The sequence below is a fragment of the Lissotriton helveticus genome, chromosome 1_2 (genome assembly GCF_964261635.1).
Source record: "Lissotriton helveticus chromosome 1_2, aLisHel1.1, whole genome shotgun sequence".
Classification (NCBI taxonomy): domain Eukaryota; kingdom Metazoa; phylum Chordata; class Amphibia; order Caudata; family Salamandridae; genus Lissotriton; species Lissotriton helveticus.
Window position 1 is genome coordinate 339,450,675 of NC_136058.1, and position 24,063 is coordinate 339,474,737.

The 24,063-nt window shown below is 45.5% G+C and overlaps 45 non-coding genes across 45 annotated transcripts; 10 read left to right on the forward strand and 35 right to left on the reverse strand.

The window, feature by feature from the left end:
- Positions 1–357: 357 nt before the first annotated feature.
- On the reverse strand, positions 358–443 carry TRNAY-GUA (transfer RNA tyrosine (anticodon GUA)). Its single transcript is given in 2 exon segments — positions 358–393; positions 407–443. It is a non-coding gene; the product is annotated as a tRNA-Tyr (tRNA).
- Positions 444–1,199: 756 nt separating this feature from the next.
- Positions 1,200–1,271, reverse strand: TRNAA-UGC (transfer RNA alanine (anticodon UGC)). The gene has a single exon. It is a non-coding gene; the product is annotated as a tRNA-Ala (tRNA).
- A 613-nt stretch (positions 1,272–1,884) lies between these two features.
- Positions 1,885–1,970, reverse strand: TRNAY-GUA (transfer RNA tyrosine (anticodon GUA)). Its single transcript is given in 2 exon segments — positions 1,885–1,920; positions 1,934–1,970. It is a non-coding gene; the product is annotated as a tRNA-Tyr (tRNA).
- A 756-nt stretch (positions 1,971–2,726) lies between these two features.
- Positions 2,727–2,798, reverse strand: TRNAA-UGC (transfer RNA alanine (anticodon UGC)). The gene has a single exon. It is a non-coding gene; the product is annotated as a tRNA-Ala (tRNA).
- Positions 2,799–2,962: 164 nt separating this feature from the next.
- TRNAM-CAU (transfer RNA methionine (anticodon CAU)) lies at positions 2,963–3,035 on the forward strand. The gene has a single exon. It is a non-coding gene; the product is annotated as a tRNA-Met (tRNA).
- Positions 3,036–3,230: 195 nt separating this feature from the next.
- On the reverse strand, positions 3,231–3,302 carry TRNAA-CGC (transfer RNA alanine (anticodon CGC)). The gene has a single exon. It is a non-coding gene; the product is annotated as a tRNA-Ala (tRNA).
- A 613-nt stretch (positions 3,303–3,915) lies between these two features.
- On the reverse strand, positions 3,916–4,001 carry TRNAY-GUA (transfer RNA tyrosine (anticodon GUA)). The gene is given in 2 exon segments: positions 3,916–3,951; positions 3,965–4,001. It is a non-coding gene; the product is annotated as a tRNA-Tyr (tRNA).
- A 756-nt stretch (positions 4,002–4,757) lies between these two features.
- Positions 4,758–4,829, reverse strand: TRNAA-UGC (transfer RNA alanine (anticodon UGC)). The gene has a single exon. It is a non-coding gene; the product is annotated as a tRNA-Ala (tRNA).
- A 164-nt stretch (positions 4,830–4,993) lies between these two features.
- TRNAM-CAU (transfer RNA methionine (anticodon CAU)) lies at positions 4,994–5,066 on the forward strand. Its single transcript has one exon. It is a non-coding gene; the product is annotated as a tRNA-Met (tRNA).
- A 195-nt stretch (positions 5,067–5,261) lies between these two features.
- TRNAA-CGC (transfer RNA alanine (anticodon CGC)) lies at positions 5,262–5,333 on the reverse strand. The gene has a single exon. It is a non-coding gene; the product is annotated as a tRNA-Ala (tRNA).
- A 613-nt stretch (positions 5,334–5,946) lies between these two features.
- Positions 5,947–6,032, reverse strand: TRNAY-GUA (transfer RNA tyrosine (anticodon GUA)). Its single transcript is given in 2 exon segments — positions 5,947–5,982; positions 5,996–6,032. It is a non-coding gene; the product is annotated as a tRNA-Tyr (tRNA).
- A 756-nt stretch (positions 6,033–6,788) lies between these two features.
- TRNAA-UGC (transfer RNA alanine (anticodon UGC)) lies at positions 6,789–6,860 on the reverse strand. The gene has a single exon. It is a non-coding gene; the product is annotated as a tRNA-Ala (tRNA).
- Positions 6,861–7,473: 613 nt separating this feature from the next.
- On the reverse strand, positions 7,474–7,559 carry TRNAY-GUA (transfer RNA tyrosine (anticodon GUA)). The gene is given in 2 exon segments: positions 7,474–7,509; positions 7,523–7,559. It is a non-coding gene; the product is annotated as a tRNA-Tyr (tRNA).
- A 756-nt stretch (positions 7,560–8,315) lies between these two features.
- On the reverse strand, positions 8,316–8,387 carry TRNAA-UGC (transfer RNA alanine (anticodon UGC)). Its single transcript has one exon. It is a non-coding gene; the product is annotated as a tRNA-Ala (tRNA).
- Positions 8,388–8,551: 164 nt separating this feature from the next.
- TRNAM-CAU (transfer RNA methionine (anticodon CAU)) lies at positions 8,552–8,624 on the forward strand. Its single transcript has one exon. It is a non-coding gene; the product is annotated as a tRNA-Met (tRNA).
- A 195-nt stretch (positions 8,625–8,819) lies between these two features.
- Positions 8,820–8,891, reverse strand: TRNAA-CGC (transfer RNA alanine (anticodon CGC)). Its single transcript has one exon. It is a non-coding gene; the product is annotated as a tRNA-Ala (tRNA).
- Positions 8,892–9,504: 613 nt separating this feature from the next.
- Positions 9,505–9,590, reverse strand: TRNAY-GUA (transfer RNA tyrosine (anticodon GUA)). Its single transcript is given in 2 exon segments — positions 9,505–9,540; positions 9,554–9,590. It is a non-coding gene; the product is annotated as a tRNA-Tyr (tRNA).
- A 756-nt stretch (positions 9,591–10,346) lies between these two features.
- TRNAA-UGC (transfer RNA alanine (anticodon UGC)) lies at positions 10,347–10,418 on the reverse strand. The gene has a single exon. It is a non-coding gene; the product is annotated as a tRNA-Ala (tRNA).
- A 164-nt stretch (positions 10,419–10,582) lies between these two features.
- On the forward strand, positions 10,583–10,655 carry TRNAM-CAU (transfer RNA methionine (anticodon CAU)). The gene has a single exon. It is a non-coding gene; the product is annotated as a tRNA-Met (tRNA).
- Positions 10,656–10,850: 195 nt separating this feature from the next.
- Positions 10,851–10,922, reverse strand: TRNAA-CGC (transfer RNA alanine (anticodon CGC)). The gene has a single exon. It is a non-coding gene; the product is annotated as a tRNA-Ala (tRNA).
- A 613-nt stretch (positions 10,923–11,535) lies between these two features.
- On the reverse strand, positions 11,536–11,621 carry TRNAY-GUA (transfer RNA tyrosine (anticodon GUA)). Its single transcript is given in 2 exon segments — positions 11,536–11,571; positions 11,585–11,621. It is a non-coding gene; the product is annotated as a tRNA-Tyr (tRNA).
- A 756-nt stretch (positions 11,622–12,377) lies between these two features.
- TRNAA-UGC (transfer RNA alanine (anticodon UGC)) lies at positions 12,378–12,449 on the reverse strand. Its single transcript has one exon. It is a non-coding gene; the product is annotated as a tRNA-Ala (tRNA).
- Positions 12,450–12,613: 164 nt separating this feature from the next.
- Positions 12,614–12,686, forward strand: TRNAM-CAU (transfer RNA methionine (anticodon CAU)). Its single transcript has one exon. It is a non-coding gene; the product is annotated as a tRNA-Met (tRNA).
- A 195-nt stretch (positions 12,687–12,881) lies between these two features.
- On the reverse strand, positions 12,882–12,953 carry TRNAA-CGC (transfer RNA alanine (anticodon CGC)). Its single transcript has one exon. It is a non-coding gene; the product is annotated as a tRNA-Ala (tRNA).
- Positions 12,954–13,566: 613 nt separating this feature from the next.
- On the reverse strand, positions 13,567–13,652 carry TRNAY-GUA (transfer RNA tyrosine (anticodon GUA)). The gene is given in 2 exon segments: positions 13,567–13,602; positions 13,616–13,652. It is a non-coding gene; the product is annotated as a tRNA-Tyr (tRNA).
- A 756-nt stretch (positions 13,653–14,408) lies between these two features.
- Positions 14,409–14,480, reverse strand: TRNAA-UGC (transfer RNA alanine (anticodon UGC)). The gene has a single exon. It is a non-coding gene; the product is annotated as a tRNA-Ala (tRNA).
- Positions 14,481–14,644: 164 nt separating this feature from the next.
- On the forward strand, positions 14,645–14,717 carry TRNAM-CAU (transfer RNA methionine (anticodon CAU)). Its single transcript has one exon. It is a non-coding gene; the product is annotated as a tRNA-Met (tRNA).
- Positions 14,718–14,912: 195 nt separating this feature from the next.
- Positions 14,913–14,984, reverse strand: TRNAA-CGC (transfer RNA alanine (anticodon CGC)). The gene has a single exon. It is a non-coding gene; the product is annotated as a tRNA-Ala (tRNA).
- A 613-nt stretch (positions 14,985–15,597) lies between these two features.
- On the reverse strand, positions 15,598–15,683 carry TRNAY-GUA (transfer RNA tyrosine (anticodon GUA)). Its single transcript is given in 2 exon segments — positions 15,598–15,633; positions 15,647–15,683. It is a non-coding gene; the product is annotated as a tRNA-Tyr (tRNA).
- A 756-nt stretch (positions 15,684–16,439) lies between these two features.
- Positions 16,440–16,511, reverse strand: TRNAA-UGC (transfer RNA alanine (anticodon UGC)). Its single transcript has one exon. It is a non-coding gene; the product is annotated as a tRNA-Ala (tRNA).
- A 164-nt stretch (positions 16,512–16,675) lies between these two features.
- TRNAM-CAU (transfer RNA methionine (anticodon CAU)) lies at positions 16,676–16,748 on the forward strand. The gene has a single exon. It is a non-coding gene; the product is annotated as a tRNA-Met (tRNA).
- Positions 16,749–16,943: 195 nt separating this feature from the next.
- On the reverse strand, positions 16,944–17,015 carry TRNAA-CGC (transfer RNA alanine (anticodon CGC)). Its single transcript has one exon. It is a non-coding gene; the product is annotated as a tRNA-Ala (tRNA).
- Positions 17,016–17,628: 613 nt separating this feature from the next.
- TRNAY-GUA (transfer RNA tyrosine (anticodon GUA)) lies at positions 17,629–17,714 on the reverse strand. Its single transcript is given in 2 exon segments — positions 17,629–17,664; positions 17,678–17,714. It is a non-coding gene; the product is annotated as a tRNA-Tyr (tRNA).
- A 756-nt stretch (positions 17,715–18,470) lies between these two features.
- Positions 18,471–18,542, reverse strand: TRNAA-UGC (transfer RNA alanine (anticodon UGC)). Its single transcript has one exon. It is a non-coding gene; the product is annotated as a tRNA-Ala (tRNA).
- Positions 18,543–18,706: 164 nt separating this feature from the next.
- TRNAM-CAU (transfer RNA methionine (anticodon CAU)) lies at positions 18,707–18,779 on the forward strand. Its single transcript has one exon. It is a non-coding gene; the product is annotated as a tRNA-Met (tRNA).
- A 195-nt stretch (positions 18,780–18,974) lies between these two features.
- On the reverse strand, positions 18,975–19,046 carry TRNAA-CGC (transfer RNA alanine (anticodon CGC)). The gene has a single exon. It is a non-coding gene; the product is annotated as a tRNA-Ala (tRNA).
- Positions 19,047–19,659: 613 nt separating this feature from the next.
- TRNAY-GUA (transfer RNA tyrosine (anticodon GUA)) lies at positions 19,660–19,745 on the reverse strand. Its single transcript is given in 2 exon segments — positions 19,660–19,695; positions 19,709–19,745. It is a non-coding gene; the product is annotated as a tRNA-Tyr (tRNA).
- Positions 19,746–20,501: 756 nt separating this feature from the next.
- On the reverse strand, positions 20,502–20,573 carry TRNAA-UGC (transfer RNA alanine (anticodon UGC)). Its single transcript has one exon. It is a non-coding gene; the product is annotated as a tRNA-Ala (tRNA).
- Positions 20,574–20,737: 164 nt separating this feature from the next.
- On the forward strand, positions 20,738–20,810 carry TRNAM-CAU (transfer RNA methionine (anticodon CAU)). Its single transcript has one exon. It is a non-coding gene; the product is annotated as a tRNA-Met (tRNA).
- Positions 20,811–21,005: 195 nt separating this feature from the next.
- On the reverse strand, positions 21,006–21,077 carry TRNAA-CGC (transfer RNA alanine (anticodon CGC)). The gene has a single exon. It is a non-coding gene; the product is annotated as a tRNA-Ala (tRNA).
- Positions 21,078–21,690: 613 nt separating this feature from the next.
- TRNAY-GUA (transfer RNA tyrosine (anticodon GUA)) lies at positions 21,691–21,776 on the reverse strand. The gene is given in 2 exon segments: positions 21,691–21,726; positions 21,740–21,776. It is a non-coding gene; the product is annotated as a tRNA-Tyr (tRNA).
- Positions 21,777–22,532: 756 nt separating this feature from the next.
- TRNAA-UGC (transfer RNA alanine (anticodon UGC)) lies at positions 22,533–22,604 on the reverse strand. Its single transcript has one exon. It is a non-coding gene; the product is annotated as a tRNA-Ala (tRNA).
- A 164-nt stretch (positions 22,605–22,768) lies between these two features.
- Positions 22,769–22,841, forward strand: TRNAM-CAU (transfer RNA methionine (anticodon CAU)). The gene has a single exon. It is a non-coding gene; the product is annotated as a tRNA-Met (tRNA).
- A 195-nt stretch (positions 22,842–23,036) lies between these two features.
- TRNAA-CGC (transfer RNA alanine (anticodon CGC)) lies at positions 23,037–23,108 on the reverse strand. The gene has a single exon. It is a non-coding gene; the product is annotated as a tRNA-Ala (tRNA).
- Positions 23,109–23,721: 613 nt separating this feature from the next.
- TRNAY-GUA (transfer RNA tyrosine (anticodon GUA)) lies at positions 23,722–23,807 on the reverse strand. Its single transcript is given in 2 exon segments — positions 23,722–23,757; positions 23,771–23,807. It is a non-coding gene; the product is annotated as a tRNA-Tyr (tRNA).
- Between the last annotated feature and the right edge of the window lie 256 nt (positions 23,808–24,063).

Here is a 24,063-nt window from a genome sequence, read left to right on the forward strand (position 1 = left end):
GCTCAGCCTTTCGGGGGATGATTCCATTGGCTATGCCCTCTTGCCCATCGGTGGACACTCAAATTGAAGGCAAGTCACAGTGTGATTGGCTGCCAAGCAGCTACCGTGGTGCAATGCAATTGGAAGTCTGCCAAGGGCATACATGTACTAATGCAATGCTTTGGTAGCAGTTTTGATCAGCAGGTTTCCATTACTGTTCTTCACGCCTCCCCTAGCGATGACTATGTCATCAATTCCCTTTGAAAGCAGATAGAGTACGCTTCTTTTCCAGTATTTATCGAAGCTCGGGGACTTTTTCATAATCAACGGAAGGTATTGTTGATTAACAGCAAAAGACATGGAAATGAAACCACAAAATCCTTCGAGCCGGATTTGAACCAGCGACCTAAGGATGCCCGAATTAATGCTACAGTCCTCCGCTCTACCAACTGAGCTATCGAAGGAGGGGTAGCAGAAGCTCATAGCACTGAAATTACCTCTCGCTCAAGAAAGGTTGTGGGGGGTGGGGACCAGGAGCAGACAGATGAAAATCATCAATATTAATCGCGGCTCCCTCTCAAAGCTACCACTTCTGAGAGCACACTGTGAGTTACGTCTTATCACCTCAAAGGAGGATTTCACACCAAAGTGGATGTTCCGTCTTGGCTTGGTGAAAAGCAGGGGCGCCGCAATGATGAATTTTACAGAAAGGAAAGGAACTTTGATACAAAGACCTTAGGAAGCATTGGTGGCAAATGGATGGAAGCCTTTAACCGTGAGAAAAATGACAGAAAGTTATGGGAGTCATTACCACGCACCCAGCTTCAAGAACATGCATTTTGGGTTCATTTTTGAAAGGAAAGAGAATGGACAAATCAGTAGAGTAAAGGCAACATATTCAGTTTTTCTTGAAGCTACTGTAGAGAGTCTCTGGTTTAGAGGAAGAACCCTTACCAATGACCAAGATGGCTGCCACCGATTTCTATCCTAAATGTATTAAGATTGCCAAGATTAATCATCACTTTGATGGCTTAAACAAGTAAGATTCTTTGGTTCTATAAGCATCAAAAATGAGATAGCCCCATTTCATGGGGTTTTCCAAGGCACACGTCTCACAGTTTAAGTGGGGTTCGTATCCCAGTTGCATGGCATATCTCTTCCTTAATACTGACAGCCAGCCTAGTTTTCTGCCAAAATCCAAGATAAGCATGGCAAAAGTCTGGAGATGCCGGGGATTGAACCCGGGGCCTCATACATGCAAAGCATGCGCTCTACCACTGAGCTACATCCCCTCCACTGCCCTCTAAAGTTTTGCTGGATGCAAGGAGACTCTGGAGCCCACGGACTGCAAAGTCTCGATTTGAGACTAGAATGTAAAGTGTCAGGCATGAAATTGCCCACGCCTTACGTGAGGGCTGTCTTCATGGAGCATATACTTAGTGCAATCAGGGTTCGATTCTCCAGCAGGGCTTTTATTTGCTCAGTTTGGAATGCAAAACTTCTCAGGATTTCCCCAAATGTGTAAACTGTTGGTCTACTTTCCAGCTTGCTCAGCCTTTCGGGGGATGATTCCATTGGCTATGCCCTCTTGCCCATCGGTGGACACTCAAATTGAAGGCAAGTCACAGTGTGATTGGCTGCCAAGCAGCTACCGTGGTGCAATGCAATTGGAAGTCTGCCAAGGGCATACATGTACTAATGCAATGCTTTGGTAGCAGTTTTGATCAGCAGGTTTCCATTACTGTTCTTCACGCCTCCCCTAGCGATGACTATGTCATCAATTCCCTTTGAAAGCAGATAGAGTACGCTTCTTTTCCAGTATTTATCGAAGCTCGGGGACTTTTTCATAATCAACGGAAGGTATTGTTGATTAACAGCAAAAGACATGGAAATGAAACCACAAAATCCTTCGAGCCGGATTTGAACCAGCGACCTAAGGATGCCCGAATTAATGCTACAGTCCTCCGCTCTACCAACTGAGCTATCGAAGGAGGGGTAGCAGAAGCTCATAGCACTGAAATTACCTCTCGCTCAAGAAAGGTTGTGGGGGGTGGGGACCAGGAGCAGACAGATGAAAATCATCAATATTAATCGCGGCTCCCTCTCAAAGCTACCACTTCTGAGAGCACACTGTGAGTTACGTCTTATCACCTCAAAGGAGGATTTCACACCAAAGTGGATGTTCCGTCTTGGCTTGGTGAAAAGCAGGGGCGCCGCAATGATGAATTTTACAGAAAGGAAAGGAACTTTGATACAAAGACCTTAGGAAGCATTGGTGGCAAATGGATGGAAGCCTTTAACCGTGAGAAAAATGACAGAAAGTTATGGGAGTCATTACCACGCACCCAGCTTCAAGAACATGCATTTTGGGTTCATTTTTGAAAGGAAAGAGAATGGACAAATCAGTAGAGTAAAGGCAACATATTCAGTTTTTCTTGAAGCTACTGTAGAGAGTCTCTGGTTTAGAGGAAGAACCCTTACCAATGACCAAGATGGCTGCCACCGATTTCTATCCTAAATGTATTAAGATTGCCAAGATTAATCATCACTTTGATGGCTTAAACAAGTAAGATTCTTTGGTTCTATAAGCATCAAAAATGAGATAGCCCCATTTCATGGGGTTTTCCAAGGCACACGTCTCACAGTTTAAGTGGGGTTCGTATCCCAGTTGCATGGCATATCTCTTCCTTAATACTGACAGCCAGCCTAGTTTTCTGCCAAAATCCAAGATAAGCATGGCAAAAGTCTGGAGATGCCGGGGATTGAACCCGGGGCCTCATACATGCAAAGCATGCGCTCTACCACTGAGCTACATCCCCTTGTATGCCAAGTTTTACTGTATGCATGGAAACCCTGAATGTAAGTGTCTGCCAAGTCAACCCCCTTGACACTGCAGCATAAAGTCTCAGTCAGGAAAATCCTTAAGCCTCGCACCTGGATTATCTTCCTGGTCTATAGTCTTGTTTAGAGATGCTTGTGTGCAGCCTTCTTAGCGCAGTAGGCAGCGCGTCAGTCTCATAATCTGAAGGTCCTGAGTTCGATCCTCAGAGAGGGCATTTATTTCCTCCTTTTGGCAAGCAAAATTCTCAGATTTTCTTGAAAAGTGGAAACTATGCCTATTTCAAACAATATTTTTCAATGCAACCTATTTAAGTGGGGTTCTGACCCCCCAACTGCCTGAGAAACCTCAACTTTCCACAAGGTGGCAGGCTAGCCTTCTGGAAAAAGCCGAGATACAGAACAGCGACTCCTGGAGATGCCGGGGATTGAACCCGGGGCCTCATACATGCGAAGCATGCGCTCTACCACTGAGCTACATCCCCTCCACTGCCCTCTAAAGTTTTGCTGGATGCAAGGAGACTCTGGAGCCCACGGACTGCAAAGTCTCGATTTGAGACTAGAATGTAAAGTGTCAGGCATGAAATTGCCCACGCCTTACGTGAGGGCTGTCTTCATGGAGCATATACTTAGTGCAATCAGGGTTCGATTCTCCGGCAGGGCTTTTATTTGCTCAGTTTGGAATGCAAAACTTCTCAGGATTTCCCCAAATGTGTAAACTGTTGGTCTACTTTCCAGCTTGCTCAGCCTTTCGGGGGATGATTCCATTGGCTATGCCCTCTTGCCCATCGGTGGACACTCAAATTGAAGGCAAGTCACAGTGTGATTGGCTGCCAAGCAGCTACCGTGGTGCAATGCAATTGGAAGTCTGCCAAGGGCATACATGTACTAATGCAATGCTTTGGTAGCAGTTTTGATCAGCAGGTTTCCTTTACTGTTCTTCACGCCTCCCCTAGCGATGACTATGTCATCAATTCCCTTTGAAAGCAGATAGAGTACGCTTCTTTTCCAGTATTTATCGAAGCTCGGGGACTTTTTCATAATCAACGGAAGGTATTGTTGATTAACAGCAAAAGACATGGAAATGAAACCACAAAATCCTTCGAGCCAGATTTGAACCAGCGACCTAAGGATGCCCGAATTAATGCTACAGTCCTCCGCTCTACCAACTGAGCTATCGAAGGAGGGGTAGCAGAAGCTCATAGCACTGAAATTACCTCTCGCTCAAGAAAGGTTGTGGGGGGTGGGGACCAGGAGCAGACAGATGAAAATCATCAATATTAATCGCGGCTCCCTCTCAAAGCTACCACTTCTGAGAGCACACTGTGAGTTACGTCTTATCACCTCAAAGGAGGATTTCACACCAAAGTGGATGTTCCGTCTTGGCTTGGTGAAAAGCAGGGGCGCCGCAATGATGAATTTTACAGAAAGGAAAGGAACTTTGATACAAAGACCTTAGGAAGCATTGGTGGCAAATGGATGGAAGCCTTTAACCGTGAGAAAAATGACAGAAAGTTATGGGAGTCATTACCACGCACCCAGCTTCAAGAACATGCATTTTGGGTTCATTTTTGAAAGGAAAGAGAATGGACAAATCAGTAGAGTAAAGGCAACATATTCAGTTTTTCTTGAAGCTACTGTAGAGAGTCTCTGGTTTAGAGGAAGAACCCTTACCAATGACCAAGATGGCTGCCACCGATTTCTATCCTAAATGTATTAAGATTGCCAAGATTAATCATCACTTTGATGGCTTAAACAAGTAAGATTCTTTGGTTCTATAAGCATCAAAAATGAGATAGCCCCATTTCATGGGGTTTTCCAAGGCACACGTCTCACAGTTTAAGTGGGGTTCGTATCCCAGTTGCATGACATATCTCTTCCTTAATACTGACAGCCAGCCTAGTTTTCTGCCAAAATCCAAGATAAGCATGGCAAAAGTCTGGAGATGCCGGGGATTGAACCCGGGGCCTCATACATGCAAAGCATGCGCTCTACCACTGAGCTACATCCCCTTGTATGCCAAGTTTTACTGTATGCATGGAAACCCTGAATGTAAGTGTCTGCCAAGTCAACCCCCTTGACACTGCAGCATAAAGTCTCAGTCAGGAAAATCCTTAAGCCTCGCACCTGGATTATCTTCCTGGTCTATAGTCTTGTTTAGAGATGCTTGTGTGCAGCCTTCTTAGCGCAGTAGGCAGCGCGTCAGTCTCATAATCTGAAGGTCCTGAGTTCGATCCTCAGAGAGGGCATTTATTTCCTCCTTTTGGCAAGCAAAATTCTCAGATTTTCTTGAAAAGTGGAAACTATGCCTATTTCAAACAATATTTTTCAATGCAACCTATTTAAGTGGGGTTCTGACCCCCCAACTGCCTGAGAAACCTCAACTTTCCACAAGGTGGCAGGCTAGCCTTCTGGAAAAAGCCGAGATACAGAACAGCGACTCCTGGAGATGCCGGGGATTGAACCCGGGGCCTCATACATGCGAAGCATGCGCTCTACCACTGAGCTACATCCCCTCCACTGCCCTCTAAAGTTTTGCTGGATGCAAGGAGACTCTGGAGCCCACGGACTGCAAAGTCTCGATTTGAGACTAGAATGTAAAGTGTCAGGCATGAAATTGCCCACGCCTTACGTGAGGGCTGTCTTCATGGAGCATATACTTAGTGCAATCAGGGTTCGATTCTCCGGCAGGGCTTTTATTTGCTCAGTTTGGAATGCAAAACTTCTCAGGATTTCCCCAAATGTGTAAACTGTTGGTCTACTTTCCAGCTTGCTCAGCCTTTCGGGGGATGATTCCATTGGCTATGCCCTCTTGCCCATCGGTGGACACTCAAATTGAAGGCAAGTCACAGTGTGATTGGCTGCCAAGCAGCTACCGTGGTGCAATGCAATTGGAAGTCTGCCAAGGGCATACATGTACTAATGCAATGCTTTGGTAGCAGTTTTGATCAGCAGGTTTCCTTTACTGTTCTTCACGCCTCCCCTAGCGATGACTATGTCATCAATTCCCTTTGAAAGCAGATAGAGTACGCTTCTTTTCCAGTATTTATCGAAGCTCGGGGACTTTTTCATAATCAACGGAAGGTATTGTTGATTAACAGCAAAAGACATGGAAATGAAACCACAAAATCCTTCGAGCCAGATTTGAACCAGCGACCTAAGGATGCCCGAATTAATGCTACAGTCCTCCGCTCTACCAACTGAGCTATCGAAGGAGGGGTAGCAGAAGCTCATAGCACTGAAATTACCTCTCGCTCAAGAAAGGTTGTGGGGGGTGGGGACCAGGAGCAGACAGATGAAAATCATCAATATTAATCGCGGCTCCCTCTCAAAGCTACCACTTCTGAGAGCACACTGTGAGTTACGTCTTATCACCTCAAAGGAGGATTTCACACCAAAGTGGATGTTCCGTCTTGGCTTGGTGAAAAGCAGGGGCGCCGCAATGATGAATTTTACAGAAAGGAAAGGAACTTTGATACAAAGACCTTAGGAAGCATTGGTGGCAAATGGATGGAAGCCTTTAACCGTGAGAAAAATGACAGAAAGTTATGGGAGTCATTACCACGCACCCAGCTTCAAGAACATGCATTTTGGGTTCATTTTTGAAAGGAAAGAGAATGGACAAATCAGTAGAGTAAAGGCAACATATTCAGTTTTTCTTGAAGCTACTGTAGAGAGTCTCTGGTTTAGAGGAAGAACCCTTACCAATGACCAAGATGGCTGCCACCGATTTCTATCCTAAATGTATTAAGATTGCCAAGATTAATCATCACTTTGATGGCTTAAACAAGTAAGATTCTTTGGTTCTATAAGCATCAAAAATGAGATAGCCCCATTTCATGGGGTTTTCCAAGGCACACGTCTCACAGTTTAAGTGGGGTTCGTATCCCAGTTGCATGGCATATCTCTTCCTTAATACTGACAGCCAGCCTAGTTTTCTGCCAAAATCCAAGATAAGCATGGCAAAAGTCTGGAGATGCCGGGGATTGAACCCGGGGCCTCATACATGCAAAGCATGCGCTCTACCACTGAGCTACATCCCCTCCACTGCCCTCTAAAGTTTTGCTGGATGCAAGGAGACTCTGGAGCCCACGGACTGCAAAGTCTCGATTTGAGACTAGAATGTAAAGTGTCAGGCATGAAATTGCCCACGCCTTACGTGAGGGCTGTCTTCATGGAGCATATACTTAGTGCAATCAGGGTTCGATTCTCCAGCAGGGCTTTTATTTGCTCAGTTTGGAATGCAAAACTTCTCAGGATTTCCCCAAATGTGTAAACTGTTGGTCTACTTTCCAGCTTGCTCAGCCTTTCGGGGGATGATTCCATTGGCTATGCCCTCTTGCCCATCGGTGGACACTCAAATTGAAGGCAAGTCACAGTGTGATTGGCTGCCAAGCAGCTACCGTGGTGCAATGCAATTGGAAGTCTGCCAAGGGCATACATGTACTAATGCAATGCTTTGGTAGCAGTTTTGATCAGCAGGTTTCCATTACTGTTCTTCACGCCTCCCCTATCGATGACTATGTCATCAATTCCCTTTGAAAGCAGATAGAGTACGCTTCTTTTCCAGTATTTATCGAAGCTCGGGGACTTTTTCATAATCAACGGAAGGTATTGTTGATTAACAGCAAAAGACATGGAAATGAAACCACAAAATCCTTCGAGCCGGATTTGAACCAGCGACCTAAGGATGCCCGAATTAATGCTACAGTCCTCCGCTCTACCAACTGAGCTATCGAAGGAGGGGTAGCAGAAGCTCATAGCACTGAAATTACCTCTCGCTCAAGAAAGGTTGTGGGGGGTGGGGACCAGGAGCAGACAGATGAAAATCATCAATATTAATCGCGGCTCCCTCTCAAAGCTACCACTTCTGAGAGCACACTGTGAGTTACGTCTTATCACCTCAAAGGAGGATTTCACACCAAAGTGGATGTTCCGTCTTGGCTTGGTGAAAAGCAGGGGCGCCGCAATGATGAATTTTACAGAAAGGAAAGGAACTTTGATACAAAGACCTTAGGAAGCATTGGTGGCAAATGGATGGAAGCCTTTAACCGTGAGAAAAATGACAGAAAGTTATGGGAGTCATTACCACGCACCCAGCTTCAAGAACATGCATTTTGGGTTCATTTTTGAAAGGAAAGAGAATGGACAAATCAGTAGAGTAAAGGCAACATATTCAGTTTTTCTTGAAGCTACTGTAGAGAGTCTCTGGTTTAGAGGAAGAACCCTTACCAATGACCAAGATGGCTGCCACCGATTTCTATCCTAAATGTATTAAGATTGCCAAGATTAATCATCACTTTGATGGCTTAAACAAGTAAGATTCTTTGGTTCTATAAGCATCAAAAATGAGATAGCCCCATTTCATGGGGTTTTCCAAGGCACACGTCTCACAGTTTAAGTGGGGTTCGTATCCCAGTTGCATGACATATCTCTTCCTTAATACTGACAGCCAGCCTAGTTTTCTGCCAAAATCCAAGATAAGCATGGCAAAAGTCTGGAGATGCCGGGGATTGAACCCGGGGCCTCATACATGCAAAGCATGCGCTCTACCACTGAGCTACATCCCCTTGTATGCCAAGTTTTACTGTATGCATGGAAACCCTGAATGTAAGTGTCTGCCAAGTCAACCCACTTGACACTGCAGCATAAAGTCTCAGTCAGGAAAATCCTTAAGCCTCGCACCTGGATTATCTTCCTGGTCTATAGTCTTGTTTAGAGATGCTTGTGTGCAGCCTTCTTAGCGCAGTAGGCAGCGCGTCAGTCTCATAATCTGAAGGTCCTGAGTTCGTTCCTCAGAGAGGGCATTTATTTCCTCCTTTTGGCAAGCAAAATTCTCAGATTTTCATGAAAAGTGGAAACTATGCCTATTTCAAACAATATTTTTCAATGCAACCTATTTAAGTGGGGTTCTGACCCCCCAACTGCCTGAGAAACCTCAACTTTCCACAAGGTGGCAGGCTAGCCTTCTGGAAAAAGCCGAGATACAGAACAGCGACTCCTGGAGATGCCGGGGATTGAACCCGGGGCCTCATACATGCGAAGCATGCGCTCTACCACTGAGCTACATCCCCTCCACTGCCCTCTAAAGTTTTGCTGGATGCAAGGAGACTCTGGAGCCCACGGACTGCAAAGTCTCGATTTGAGACTAGAATGTAAAGTGTCAGGGATGAAATTGCCCACGCCTTACGTGAGGGCTGTCTTCATGGAGCATATACTTAGTGCAATCAGGGTTCGATTCTCCAGCAGGGCTTTTATTTGCTCAGTTTGGAATGCAAAACTTCTCAGGATTTCCCCAAATGTGTAAACTGTTGGTCTACTTTCCAGCTTGCTCAGCCTTTCGGGGGATGATTCCATTGGCTATGCCCTCTTGCCCATCGGTGGACACTCAAATTGAAGGCAAGTCACAGTGTGATTGGCTGCCAAGCAGCTACCGTGGTGCAATGCAATTGGAAGTCTGCCAAGGGCATACATGTACTAATGCAATGCTTTGGTAGCAGTTTTGATCAGCAGGTTTCCATTACTGTTCTTCACGCCTCCCCTAGCGATGACTATGTCATCAATTCCCTTTGAAAGCAGATAGAGTACGCTTCTTTTCCAGTATTTATCGAAGCTCGGGGACTTTTTCATAATCAACGGAAGGTATTGTTGATTAACAGCAAAAGACATGGAAATGAAACCACAAAATCCTTCGAGCCGGATTTGAACCAGCGACCTAAGGATGCCCGAATTAATGCTACAGTCCTCCGCTCTACCAACTGAGCTATCGAAGGAGGGGTAGCAGAAGCTCATAGCACTGAAATTACCTCTCGCTCAAGAAAGGTTGTGGGGGGTGGGGACCAGGAGCAGACAGATGAAAATCATCAATATTAATCGCGGCTCCCTCTCAAAGCTACCACTTCTGAGAGCACACTGTGAGTTACGTCTTATCACCTCAAAGGAGGATTTCACACCAAAGTGGATGTTCCGTCTTGGCTTGGTGAAAAGCAGGGGCGCCGCAATGATGAATTTTACAGAAAGGAAAGGAACTTTGATACAAAGACCTTAGGAAGCATTGGTGGCAAATGGATGGAAGCCTTTAACCGTGAGAAAAATGACAGAAAGTTATGGGAGTCATTACCACGCACCCAGCTTCAAGAACATGCATTTTGGGTTCATTTTTGAAAGGAAAGAGAATGGACAAATCAGTGAAGTAAAGGCAACATATTCAGTTTTTCTTGAAGCTACTGTAGAGAGTCTCTGGTTTAGAGGAAGAACCCTTACCAATGACCAAGATGGCTGCAACCGATTTCTATCCTAAATGTATTAAGATTGCCAAGATTAATCATCACTTTGATGGCTTAAACAAGTAAGATTCTTTGGTTCTATAAGCATCAAAAATGAGATAGCCCCATTTCATGGGGTTTTCCAAGGCACACGTCTCACAGTTTAAGTGGGGTTCGTATCCCAGTTGCATGACATATCTCTTCCTTAATACTGACAGCCAGCCTAGTTTTCTGCCAAAATCCAAGATAAGCATGGCAAAAGTCTGGAGATGCCGGGGATTGAACCCGGGGCCTCATACATGCAAAGCATGCGCTCTACCACTGAGCTACATCCCCTTGTATGCCAAGTTTTACTGTATGCATGGAAACCCTGAATGTAAGTGTCTGCCAAGTCAACCCCCTTGACACTGCAGCATAAAGTCTCAGTCAGGAAAATCCTTAAGCCTCGCACCTGGATTATCTTCCTGGTCTATAGTCTTGTTTAGAGATGCTTGTGTGCAGCCTTCTTAGCGCAGTAGGCAGCGCGTCAGTCTCATAATCTGAAGGTCCTGAGTTCGATCCTCAGAGAGGGCATTTATTTCCTCCTTTTGGCAAGCAAAATTCTCAGATTTTCTTGAAAAGTGGAAACTATGCCTATTTCAAACAATATTTTTCAATGCAACCTATTTAAGTGGGGTTCTGACCCCCCAACTGCCTGAGAAACCTCAACTTTCCACAAGGTGGCAGGCTAGCCTTCTGGAAAAAGCCGAGATACAGAACAGCGACTCCTGGAGATGCCGGGGATTGAACCCGGGGCCTCATACATGCGAAGCATGCGCTCTACCACTGAGCTACATCCCCTCCACTGCCCTCTAAAGTTTTGCTGGATGCAAGGAGACTCTGGAGCCCACGGACTGCAAAGTCTCGATTTGAGACTAGAATGTAAAGTGTCAGGGATGAAATTGCCCACGCCTTACGTGAGGGCTGTCTTCATGGAGCATATACTTAGTGCAATCAGGGTTCGATTCTCCGGCAGGGCTTTTATTTGCTCAGTTTGGAATGCAAAACTTCTCAGGATTTCCCCAAATGTGTAAACTGTTGGTCTACTTTCCAGCTTGCTCAGCCTTTCGGGGGATGATTCCATTGGCTATGCCCTCTTGCCCATCGGTGGACACTCAAATTGAAGGCAAGTCACAGTGTGATTGGCTGCCAAGCAGCTACCGTGGTGCAATGCAATTGGAAGTCTGCCAAGGGCATACATGTACTAATGCAATGCTTTGGTAGCAGTTTTGATCAGCAGGTTTCCATTACTGTTCTTCACGCCTCCCCTATCGATGACTATGTCATCAATTCCCTTTGAAAGCAGATAGAGTACGCTTCTTTTCCAGTATTTATCGAAGCTCGGGGACTTTTTCATAATCAACGGAAGGTATTGTTGATTAACAGCAAAAGACATGGAAATGAAACCACAAAATCCTTCGAGCCGGATTTGAACCAGCGACCTAAGGATGCCCGAATTAATGCTACAGTCCTCCGCTCTACCAACTGAGCTATCGAAGGAGGGGTAGCAGAAGCTCATAGCACTGAAATTACCTCTCGCTCAAGAAAGGTTGTGGGGGGTGGGGACCAGGAGCAGACAGATGAAAATCATCAATATTAATCGCGGCTCCCTCTCAAAGCTACCACTTCTGAGAGCACACTGTGAGTTACGTCTTATCACCTCAAAGGAGGATTTCACACCAAAGTGGATGTTCCGTCTTGGCTTGGTGAAAAGCAGGGGCGCCGCAATGATGAATTTTACAGAAAGGAAAGGAACTTTGATACAAAGACCTTAGGAAGCATTGGTGGCAAATGGATGGAAGCCTTTAACCGTGAGAAAAATGACAGAAAGTTATGGGAGTCATTACCACGCACCCAGCTTCAAGAACATGCATTTTGGGTTCATTTTTGAAAGGAAAGAGAATGGACAAATCAGTAGAGTAAAGGCAACATATTCAGTTTTTCTTGAAGCTACTGTAGAGAGTCTCTGGTTTAGAGGAAGAACCCTTACCAATGACCAAGATGGCTGCCACCGATTTCTATCCTAAATGTATTAAGATTGCCAAGATTAATCATCACTTTGATGGCTTAAACAAGTAAGATTCTTTGGTTCTATAAGCATCAAAAATGAGATAGCCCCATTTCATGGGGTTTTCCAAGGCACACGTCTCACAGTTTAAGTGGGGTTCGTATCCCAGTTGCATGACATATCTCTTCCTTAATACTGACAGCCAGCCTAGTTTTCTGCCAAAATCCAAGATAAGCATGGCAAAAGTCTGGAGATGCCGGGGATTGAACCCGGGGCCTCATACATGCAAAGCATGCGCTCTACCACTGAGCTACATCCCCTTGTATGCCAAGTTTTACTGTATGCATGGAAACCCTGAATGTAAGTGTCTGCCAAGTCAACCCACTTGACACTGCAGCATAAAGTCTCAGTCAGGAAAATCCTTAAGCCTCGCACCTGGATTATCTTCCTGGTCTATAGTCTTGTTTAGAGATGCTTGTGTGCAGCCTTCTTAGCGCAGTAGGCAGCGCGTCAGTCTCATAATCTGAAGGTCCTGAGTTCGTTCCTCAGAGAGGGCATTTATTTCCTCCTTTTGGCAAGCAAAATTCTCAGATTTTCATGAAAAGTGGAAACTATGCCTATTTCAAACAATATTTTTCAATGCAACCTATTTAAGTGGGGTTCTGACCCCCCAACTGCCTGAGAAACCTCAACTTTCCACAAGGTGGCAGGCTAGCCTTCTGGAAAAAGCCGAGATACAGAACAGCGACTCCTGGAGATGCCGGGGATTGAACCCGGGGCCTCATACATGCGAAGCATGCGCTCTACCACTGAGCTACATCCCCTCCACTGCCCTCTAAAGTTTTGCTGGATGCAAGGAGACTCTGGAGCCCACGGACTGCAAAGTCTCGATTTGAGACTAGAATGTAAAGTGTCAGGGATGAAATTGCCCACGCCTTACGTGAGGGCTGTCTTCATGGAGCATATACTTAGTGCAATCAGGGTTCGATTCTCCAGCAGGGCTTTTATTTGCTCAGTTTGGAATGCAAAACTTCTCAGGATTTCCCCAAATGTGTAAACTGTTGGTCTACTTTCCAGCTTGCTCAGCCTTTCGGGGGATGATTCCATTGGCTATGCCCTCTTGCCCATCGGTGGACACTCAAATTGAAGGCAAGTCACAGTGTGATTGGCTGCCAAGCAGCTACCGTGGTGCAATGCAATTGGAAGTCTGCCAAGGGCATACATGTACTAATGCAATGCTTTGGTAGCAGTTTTGATCAGCAGGTTTCCATTACTGTTCTTCACGCCTCCCCTAGCGATGACTATGTCATCAATTCCCTTTGAAAGCAGATAGAGTACGCTTCTTTTCCAGTATTTATCGAAGCTCGGGGACTTTTTCATAATCAACGGAAGGTATTGTTGATTAACAGCAAAAGACATGGAAATGAAACCACAAAATCCTTCGAGCCGGATTTGAACCAGCGACCTAAGGATGCCCGAATTAATGCTACAGTCCTCCGCTCTACCAACTGAGCTATCGAAGGAGGGGTAGCAGAAGCTCATAGCACTGAAATTACCTCTCGCTCAAGAAAGGTTGTGGGGGGTGGGGACCAGGAGCAGACAGATGAAAATCATCAATATTAATCGCGGCTCCCTCTCAAAGCTACCACTTCTGAGAGCACACTGTGAGTTACGTCTTATCACCTCAAAGGAGGATTTCACACCAAAGTGGATGTTCCGTCTTGGCTTGGTGAAAAGCAGGGGCGCCGCAATGATGAATTTTACAGAAAGGAAAGGAACTTTGATACAAAGACCTTAGGAAGCATTGGTGGCAAATGGATGGAAGCCTTTAACCGTGAGAAAAATGACAGAAAGTTATGGGAGTCATTACCACGCACCCAGCTTCAAGAACATGCATTTTGGGTTCATTTTTGAAAGGAAAGAGAATGGACAAATCAGTAGAGTAAAGGCAACATATTCAGTTTTTCTTGAAGCTACTGTAGAGAGTCTCTGGTTTAGAGGAAGAACCCTTACCAATGACCAAGATGGCTGCCACAGATTTCTATCCTAAATGTATTAAGATTGCCAAGATTAATCATCACTTTGATGGCTTAAACAAGTAAGATTCTTTGGTTCTATAAGCATCAAAAATGAGATAGCCCCATTTCATGGGGTTTTCCAAGGCACACGTCTCACAGTTTAAGTGGGGTTCGTATCCCAGTTGCATGACATATCTCTTCCTTAATACTGACAGCCAGCCTAGTTTTCTGCCAAAATCCAAGATAAGCATGGCAAAAGTCTGGAGATGCCGGGGATTGAACCTGGGGCCTCATACATGCAAAGCATGCGCTCTACCACTGAGCTACATCCCCTTGTATGCCAAGTTTTACTGTATGCATGGAAACCCTGAATGTAAGTGTCTGCCAAGTCAACCCACTTGACACTGCAGCATAAAGTCTCAGTCAGGAAAATCCTTAAGCCTCGCACCTGGATTATCTTCCTGGTCTATAGTCTTGTTTAGAGATGCTTGTGTGCAGCCTTCTTAGCGCAGTAGGCAGCGCGTCAGTCTCATAATCTGAAGGTCCTGAGTTCGATCCTCAGAGAGGGCATTTATTTCCTCCTTTTGGCAAGCAAAATTCTCAGATTTTCTTGAAAAGTGGAAACTATGCCTATTTCAAACAATATTTTTCAATGCAACCTATTTAAGTGGGGTTCTGACCCCCCAACTGCCTGAGAAACCTCAACTTTCCACAAGGTGGCAGGCTAGCCTTCTGGAAAAAGCCGAGATACAGAACAGCGACTCCTGGAGATGCCGGGGATTGAACCCAGGGCCTCATACATGCGAAGCATGCGCTCTACCACTGAGCTACATCCCCTCCACTGCCCTCTAAAGTTTTGCTGGATGCAAGGAGACTCTGGAGCCCACGGACTGCAAAGTCTCGATTTGAGACTAGAATGTAAAGTGTCAGGCATGAAATTGCCCACGCCTTACGTGAGGGCTGTCTTCATGGAGCATATACTTAGTGCAATCAGGGTTCGATTCTCCGGCAGGGCTTTTATTTGCTCAGTTTGGAATGCAAAACTTCTCAGGATTTCCCCAAATGTGTAAACTGTTGGTCTACTTTCCAGCTTGCTCAGCCTTTCGGGGGATGATTCCATTGGCTATGCCCTCTTGCCCATCGGTGGACACTCAAATTGAAGGCAAGTCACAGTGTGATTGGCTGCCAAGCAGCTACCGTGGTGCAATGCAATCGGAAGTCTGCCAAGGGCATACATGTACTAATGCAATGCTTTGGTAGCAGTTTTGATCAGCAGGTTTCCTTTACTGTTCTTCACGCCTCCCCTAGCGATGACTATGTCATCAATTCCCTTTGAAAGCAGATAGAGTACGCTTCTTTTCCAGTATTTATCGAAGCTCGGGGACTTTTTCATAATCAACGGAAGGTATTGTTGATTAACAGCAAAAGACATGGAAATGAAACCACAAAATCCTTCGAGCCGGATTTGAACCAGCGACCTAAGGATGCCCTAATTAATGCTACAGTCCTCCGCTCTACCAACTGAGCTATCGAAGGAGGGGTAGCAGAAGCTCATAGCACTGAAATTACCTCTCGCTCAAGAAAGGTTGTGGGGGGTGGGGACCAGGAGCAGACAGATGAAAATCATCAATATTAATCGCGGCTCCCTCTCAAAGCTACCACTTCTGAAAGCACACTGTGAGTTACGTCTTATCACCTCAAAGGAGGATTTCACACCAAAGTGGATGTTCCGTCTTGGCTTGGTGAAAAGCAGGGGCGCCGCAATGATGAATTTTACAGAAAGGAAAGGAACTTTGATACAAAGACCTTAGGAAGCATTGGTGGCAAATGGATGGAAGCCTTTAACCGTGAGAAAAATGACAGAAAGTTATGGGAGTCATTACCACGCACCCAGCTTCAAGAACATGCATTTTGGGTTCATTTTTGAAAGGAAAGAGAATGGACAAATCAGTAGAGTAAAGGCAACATATTCAGTTTTTCTTGAAGCTACTGTAGAGAGTCTCTGGTTTAGAGGAAGAACCCTTACCAATGACCAAGATGGCTGCCACAGATTTCTATCCTAAATGTATTAAGATTGCCAAGATTAATCATCACTTTGATGGCTTAAACAAGTAAGATTCTTTGGTTCTATAAGCATCAAAAATGAGATAGCCCCATTTCATGGGGTTTTCCAAGGCACACGTCTCACAGTTTAAGTGGGGTTCGTATCCCAGTTGCATGACATATCTCTTCCTTAATACTGACAGCCAGCCTAGTTTTCTGCCAAAATCCAAGATAAGCATGGCAAAAGTCTGGAGATGCCGGGGATTGAACCCAGGGCCTCATACATGCAAAGCATGCGCTCTACCACTGAGCTACATCCCCTTGTATGCCAAGTTTTACTGTATGCATGGAAACCCTGAATGTAAGTGTCTGCCAAGTCAACCCACTTGACACTGCAGCATAAAGTCTCAGTCAGGAAAATCCTTAAGCCTCGCACCTGGATTATCTTCCTGGTCTATAGTCTTGTTTAGAGATGCTTGTGTGCAGCCTTCTTAGCGCAGTAGGCAGCGCGTCAGTCTCATAATCTGAAGGTCCTGAGTTCGTTCCTCAGAGAGGGCATTTATTTCCTCCTTTTGGCAAGCAAAATTCTCAGATTTTCTTGAAAAGTGGAAACTATGCCTATTTCAAACAATATTTTTCAATGCAACCTATTTAAGTGGGGTTCTGACCCCCCAACTGCCTGAGAAACCTCAACTTTCCACAAGGTGGCAGGCTAGCCTTCTGGAAAAAGCCGAGATACAGAACAGCGACTCCTGGAGATGCCGGGGATTGAACCCGGGGCCTCATACATGCGAAGCATGCGCTCTACCACTGAGCTACATCCCCTCCACTGCCCTCTAAAGTTTTGCTGGATGCAAGGAGACTCTGGAGCCCACGGACTGCAAAGTCTCGATTTGAGACTAGAATGTAAAGTGTCAGGGATGAAATTGCCCACGCCTTACGTGAGGGCTGTCTTCATGGAGCATATACTTAGTGCAATCAGGGTTCGATTCTCCAGCAGGGCTTTTATTTGCTCAGTTTGGAATGCAAAACTTCTCAGGATTTCCCCAAATGTGTAAACTGTTGGTCTACTTTCCAGCTTGCTCAGCCTTTCGGGGGATGATTCCATTGGCTATGCCCTCTTGCCCATCGGTGGACACTCAAATTGAAGGCAAGTCACAGTGTGATTGGCTGCCAAGCAGCTACCGTGGTGCAATGCAATTGGAAGTCTGCCAAGGGCATACATGTACTAATGCAATGCTTTGGTAGCAGTTTTGATCAGCAGGTTTCCTTTACTGTTCTTCACGCCTCCCCTAGCGATGACTATGTCATCAATTCCCTTTGAAAGCAGATAAAGTACGCTTCTTTTCCAGTATTTATCGAAGCTCGGGGACTTTTTCATAATCAACGGAAGGTATTGTTGATTAACAGCAAAAGACATGGAAATGAAACCACAAAATCCTTCGAGCCGGATTTGAACCAGCGACCTAAGGATGCCCGAATTAATGCTACAGTCCTCCGCTCTACCAACTGAGCTATCGAAGGAGGGGTAGCAGAAGCTCATAGCACTGAAATTACCTCTCGCTCAAGAAAGGTTGTGGGGGGTGGGGACCAGGAGCAGACAGATGAAAATCATCAATATTAATCGCGGCTCCCTCTCAAAGCTACCACTTCTGAGAGCACACTGTGAGTTACGTCTTATCACCTCAAAGGAGGATTTCACACCAAAGTGGATGTTCCGTCTTGGCTTGGTGAAAAGCAGGGGCGCCGCAATGATGAATTTTACAGAAAGGAAAGGAACTTTGATACAAAGACCTTAGGAAGCATTGGTGGCAAATGGATGGAAGCCTTTAACCGTGAGAAAAATGACAGAAAGTTATGGGAGTCATTACCACGCACCCAGCTTCAAGAACATGCATTTTGGGTTCATTTTTGAAAGGAAAGAGAATGGACAAATCAGTAGAGTAAAGGCAACATATTCAGTTTTTCTTGAAGCTACTGTAGAGAGTCTCTGGTTTAGAGGAAGAACCCTTACCAATGACCAAGATGGCTGCCACAGATTTCTATCCTAAATGTATTAAGATTGCCAAGATTAATCATCACTTTGATGGCTTAAACAAGTAAGATTCTTTGGTTCTATAAGCATCAAAAATGAGATAGCCCCATTTCATGGGGTTTTCCAAGGCACACGTCTCACAGTTTAAGTGGGGTTCGTATCCCAGTTGCATGACATATCTCTTCCTTAATACTGACAGCCAGCCTAGTTTTCTGCCAAAATCCAAGATAAGCATGGCAAAAGTCTGGAGATGCCGGGGATTGAACCCGGGGCCTCATACATGCAAAGCATGCGCTCTACCACTGAGCTACATCCCCTTGTATGCCAAGTTTTACTGTATGCATGGAAACCCTGAATGTAAGTGTCTGCCAAGTCAACCCACTTGACACTGCAGCATAAAGTCTCAGTCAGGAAAATCCTTAAGCCTCGCACCTGGATTATCTTCCTGGTCTATAGTCTTGTTTAGAGATGCTTGTGTGCAGCCTTCTTAGCGCAGTAGGCAGCGCGTCAGTCTCATAATCTGAAGGTCCTGAGTTCGTTCCTCAGAGAGGGCATTTATTTCCTCCTTTTGGCAAGCAAAATTCTCAGATTTTCTTGAAAAGTGGAAACTATGCCTATTTCAAACAATATTTTTCAATGCAACCTATTTAAGTGGGGTTCTGACCCCCCAACTGCCTGAGAAACCTCAACTTTCCACAAGGTGGCAGGCTAGCCTTCTGGAAAAAGCCGAGATACAGAACAGCGACTCCTGGAGATGCCGGGGATTGAACCCGGGGCCTCATACATGCGAAGCATGCGCTCTACCACTGAGCTACATCCCCTCCACTGCCCTCTAAAGTTTTGCTGGATGCAAGGAGACTCTGGAGCCCACGGACTGCAAAGTCTCGATTTGAGACTAGAATGTAAAGTGTCAGGGATGAAATTGCCCACGCCTTACGTGAGGGCTGTCTTCATGGAGCATATACTTAGTGCAATCAGGGTTCGATTCTCCGGCAGGGCTTTTATTTGCTCAGTTTGGAATGCAAAACTTCTCAGGATTTCCCCAAATGTGTAAACTGTTGGTCTACTTTCCAGCTTGCTCAGCCTTTCGGGGGATGATTCCATTGGCTATGCCCTCTTGCCCATCGGTGGACACTCAAATTGAAGGCAAGTCACAGTGTGATTGGCTGCCAAGCAGCTACCGTGGTGCAATGCAATTGGAAGTCTGCCAAGGGCATACATGTACTAATGCAATGCTTTGGTAGCAGTTTTGATCAGCAGGTTTCCTTTACTGTTCTTCACGCCTCCCCTAGCGATGACTATGTCATCAATTCCCTTTGAAAGCAGATAGAGTACGCTTCTTTTCCAGTATTTATCGAAGCTCGGGGACTTTTTCATAATCAACGGAAGGTATTGTTGATTAACAGCAAAAGACATGGAAATGAAACCACAAAATCCTTCGAGCCGGATTTGAACCAGCGACCTAAGGATGCCCGAATTAATGCTACAGTCCTCCGCTCTACCAACTGAGCTATCGAAGGAGGGGTAGCAGAAGCTCATAGCACTGAAATTACCTCTCGCTCAAGAAAGGTTGTGGGGGGTGGGGACCAGGAGCAGACAGATGAAAATCATCAATATTAATCGCGGCTCCCTCTCAAAGCTACCACTTCTGAGAGCACACTGTGAGTTACGTCTTATCACCTCAAAGGAGGATTTCACACCAAAGTGGATGTTCCGTCTTGGCTTGGTGAAAAGCAGGGGCGCCGCAATGATGAATTTTACAGAAAGGAAAGGAACTTTGATACAAAGACCTTAGGAAGCATTGGTGGCAAATGGATGGAAGCCTTTAACCGTGAGAAAAATGACAGAAAGTTATGGGAGTCATTACCACGCACCCAGCTTCAAGAACATGCATTTTGGGTTCATTTTTGAAAGGAAAGAGAATGGAAAAATCAGTAGAGTAAAGGCAACATATTCAGTTTTTCTTGAAGCTACTGTAGAGAGTCTCTGGTTTAGAGGAAGAACCCTTACCAATGACCAAGATGGCTGCCACAGATTTCTATCCTAAATGTATTAAGATTGCCAAGATTAATCATCACTTTGATGGCTTAAACAAGTAAGATTCTTTGGTTCTATAAGCATCAAAAATGAGATAGCCCCATTTCATGGGGTTTTCCAAGGCACACGTCTCACAGTTTAAGTGGGGTTCGTATCCCAGTTGCATGACATATCTCTTCCTTAATACTGACAGCCAGCCTAGTTTTCTGCCAAAATCCAAGATAAGCATGGCAAAAGTCTGGAGATGCCGGGGATTGAACCCGGGGCCTCATACATGCAAAGCATGCGCTCTACCACTGAGCTACATCCCCTTGTATGCCAAGTTTTACTGTATGCATGGAAACCCTGAATGTAAGTGTCTGCCAAGTCAACCCACTTGACACTGCAGCATAAAGTCTCAGTCAGGAAAATCCTTAAGCCTCGCACCTGGATTATCTTCCTGGTCTATAGTCTTGTTTAGAGATGCTTGTGTGCAGCCTTCTTAGCGCAGTAGGCAGCGCGTCAGTCTCATAATCTGAAGGTCCTGAGTTCGTTCCTCAGAGAGGGCATCTATTTCCTCCTTTTGGCAAGCAAAATTCTCAGATTTTCTTGAAAAGTGGAAACTATGCCTATTTTAAACAATATTTTTCAATGCAACCTATTTAAGTGGGGTTCTGACCCCCCAACTGCCTGAGAAACCTCAACTTTCCACAAGGTGGCAGGCTAGCCTTCTGGAAAAAGCCGAGATACAGAACAGCGACTCCTGGAGATGCCGGGGATTGAACCCAGGGCCTCATACATGCGAAGCATGCGCTCTACCACTGAGCTACATCCCCTCCACTGCCCTCTAAAGTTTTGCTGGATGCAAGGAGACTCTGGAGCCCACGGACTGCAAAGTCTCGATTTGAGACTAGAATGTAAAGTGTCAGGCATGAAATTGCCCACGCCTTACGTGAGGGCTGTCTTCATGGAGCATATACTTAGTGCAATCAGGGTTCGATTCTCCGGCAGGGCTTTTATTTGCTCAGTTTGGAATGCAAAACTTCTCAGGATTTCCCCAAATGTGTAAACTGTTGGTCTACTTTCCAGCTTGCTCAGCCTTTCGGGGGATGATTCCATTGGCTATGCCCTCTTGCCCATCGGTGGACACTCAAATTGAAGGCAAGTCACAGTGTGATTGGCTGCCAAGCAGCTACCGTGGTGCAATGCAATCGGAAGTCTGCCAAGGGCATACATGTACTAATGCAATGCTTTGGTAGCAGTTTTGATCAGCAGGTTTCCTTTACTGTTCTTCACGCCTCCCCTAGCGATGACTATGTCATCAATTCCCTTTGAAAGCAGATAGAGTACGCTTCTTTTCCAGTATTTATCGAAGCTCGGGGACTTTTTCATAATCAACGGAAGGTATTGTTGATTAACAGCAAAAGACATGGAAATGAAACCACAAAATCCTTCGAGCCGGATTTGAACCAGCGACCTAAGGATGCCCTAATTAATGCTACAGTCCTCCGCTCTACCAACTGAGCTATCGAAGGAGGGGTAGCAGAAGCTCATAGCACTGAAATTACCTCTCGCTCAAGAAAGGTTGTGGGGGGTGGGGACCAGGAGCAGACAGATGAAAATCATCAATATTAATCGCGGCTCCCTCTCAAAGCTACCACTTCTGAAAGCACACTGTGAGTTACGTCTTATCACCTCAAAGGAGGATTTCACACCAAAGTGGATGTTCCGTCTTGGCTTGGTGAAAAGCAGGGGCGCCGCAATGATGAATTTTACAGAAAGGAAAGGAACTTTGATACAAAGACCTTAGGAAGCATTGGTGGCAAATGGATGGAAGCCTTTAACCGTGAGAAAAATGACAGAAAGTTATGGGAGTCATTACCACGCACCCAGCTTCAAGAACATGCATTTTGGGTTCATTTTTGAAAGGAAAGAGAATGGACAAATCAGTAGAGTAAAGGCAACATATTCAGTTTTTCTTGAAGCTACTGTAGAGAGTCTCTGGTTTAGAGGAAGAACCCTTACCAATGACCAAGATGGCTGCCACAGATTTCTATCCTAAATGTATTAAGATTGCCAAGATTAATCATCACTTTGATGGCTTAAACAAGTAAGATTCTTTGGTTCTATAAGCATCAAAAATGAGATAGCCCCATTTCATGGGGTTTTCCAAGGCACACGTCTCACAGTTTAAGTGGGGTTCGTATCCCAGTTGCATGACATATCTCTTCCTTAATACTGACAGCCAGCCTAGTTTTCTGCCAAAATCCAAGATAAGCATGGCAAAAGTCTGGAGATGCCGGGGATTGAACCCAGGGCCTCATACATGCAAAGCATGCGCTCTACCACTGAGCTACATCCCCTTGTATGCCAAGTTTTACTGTATGCATGGAAACCCTGAATGTAAGTGTCTGCCAAGTCAACCCACTTGACACTGCAGCATAAAGTCTCAGTCAGGAAAATCCTTAAGCCTCGCACCTGGATTATCTTCCTGGTCTATAGTCTTGTTTAGAGATGCTTGTGTGCAGCCTTCTTAGCGCAGTAGGCAGCGCGTCAGTCTCATAATCTGAAGGTCCTGAGTTCGTTCCTCAGAGAGGGCATTTATTTCCTCCTTTTGGCAAGCAAAATTCTCAGATTTTCTTGAAAAGTGGAAACTATGCCTATTTCAAACAATATTTTTCAATGCAACCTATTTAAGTGGGGTTCTGACCCCCCAACTGCCTGAGAAACCTCAACTTTCCACAAGGTGGCAGGCTAGCCTTCTGGAAAAAGCCGAGATACAGAACAGCGACTCCTGGAGATGCCGGGGATTGAACCCGGGGCCTCATACATGCGAAGCATGCGCTCTACCACTGAGCTACATCCCCTCCACTGCCCTCTAAAGTTTTGCTGGATGCAAGGAGACTCTGGAGCCCACGGACTGCAAAGTCTCGATTTGAGACTAGAATGTAAAGTGTCAGGGATGAAATTGCCCACGCCTTACGTGAGGGCTGTCTTCATGGAGCATATACTTAGTGCAATCAGGGTTCGATTCTCCAGCAGGGCTTTTATTTGCTCAGTTTGGAATGCAAAACTTCTCAGGATTTCCCCAAATGTGTAAACTGTTGGTCTACTTTCCAGCTTGCTCAGCCTTTCGGGGGATGATTCCATTGGCTATGCCCTCTTGCCCATCGGTGGACACTCAAATTGAAGGCAAGTCACAGTGTGATTGGCTGCCAAGCAGCTACCGTGGTGCAATGCAATTGGAAGTCTGCCAAGGGCATACATGTACTAATGCAATGCTTTGGTAGCAGTTTTGATCAGCAGGTTTCCTTTACTGTTCTTCACGCCTCCCCTAGCGATGACTATGTCATCAATTCCCTTTGAAAGCAGATAAAGTACGCTTCTTTTCCAGTATTTATCGAAGCTCGGGGACTTTTTCATAATCAACGGAAGGTATTGTTGATTAACAGCAAAAGACATGGAAATGAAACCACAAAATCCTTCGAGCCGGATTTGAACCAGCGACCTAAGGATGCCCGAATTAATGCTACAGTCCTCCGCTCTACCAACTGAGCTATCGAAGGAGGGGTAGCAGAAGCTCATAGCACTGAAATTACCTCTCGCTCAAGAAAGGTTGTGGGGGGTGGGGACCAGGAGCAGACAGATGAAAATCATCAATATTAATCGCGGCTCCCTCTCAAAGCTACCACTTCTGAGAGCACACTGTGAGTTACGTCTTATCACCTCAAAGGAGGATTTCACACCAAAGTGGATGTTCCGTCTTGGCTTGGTGAAAAGCAGGGGCGCCGCAATGATGAATTTTACAGAAAGGAAAGGAAC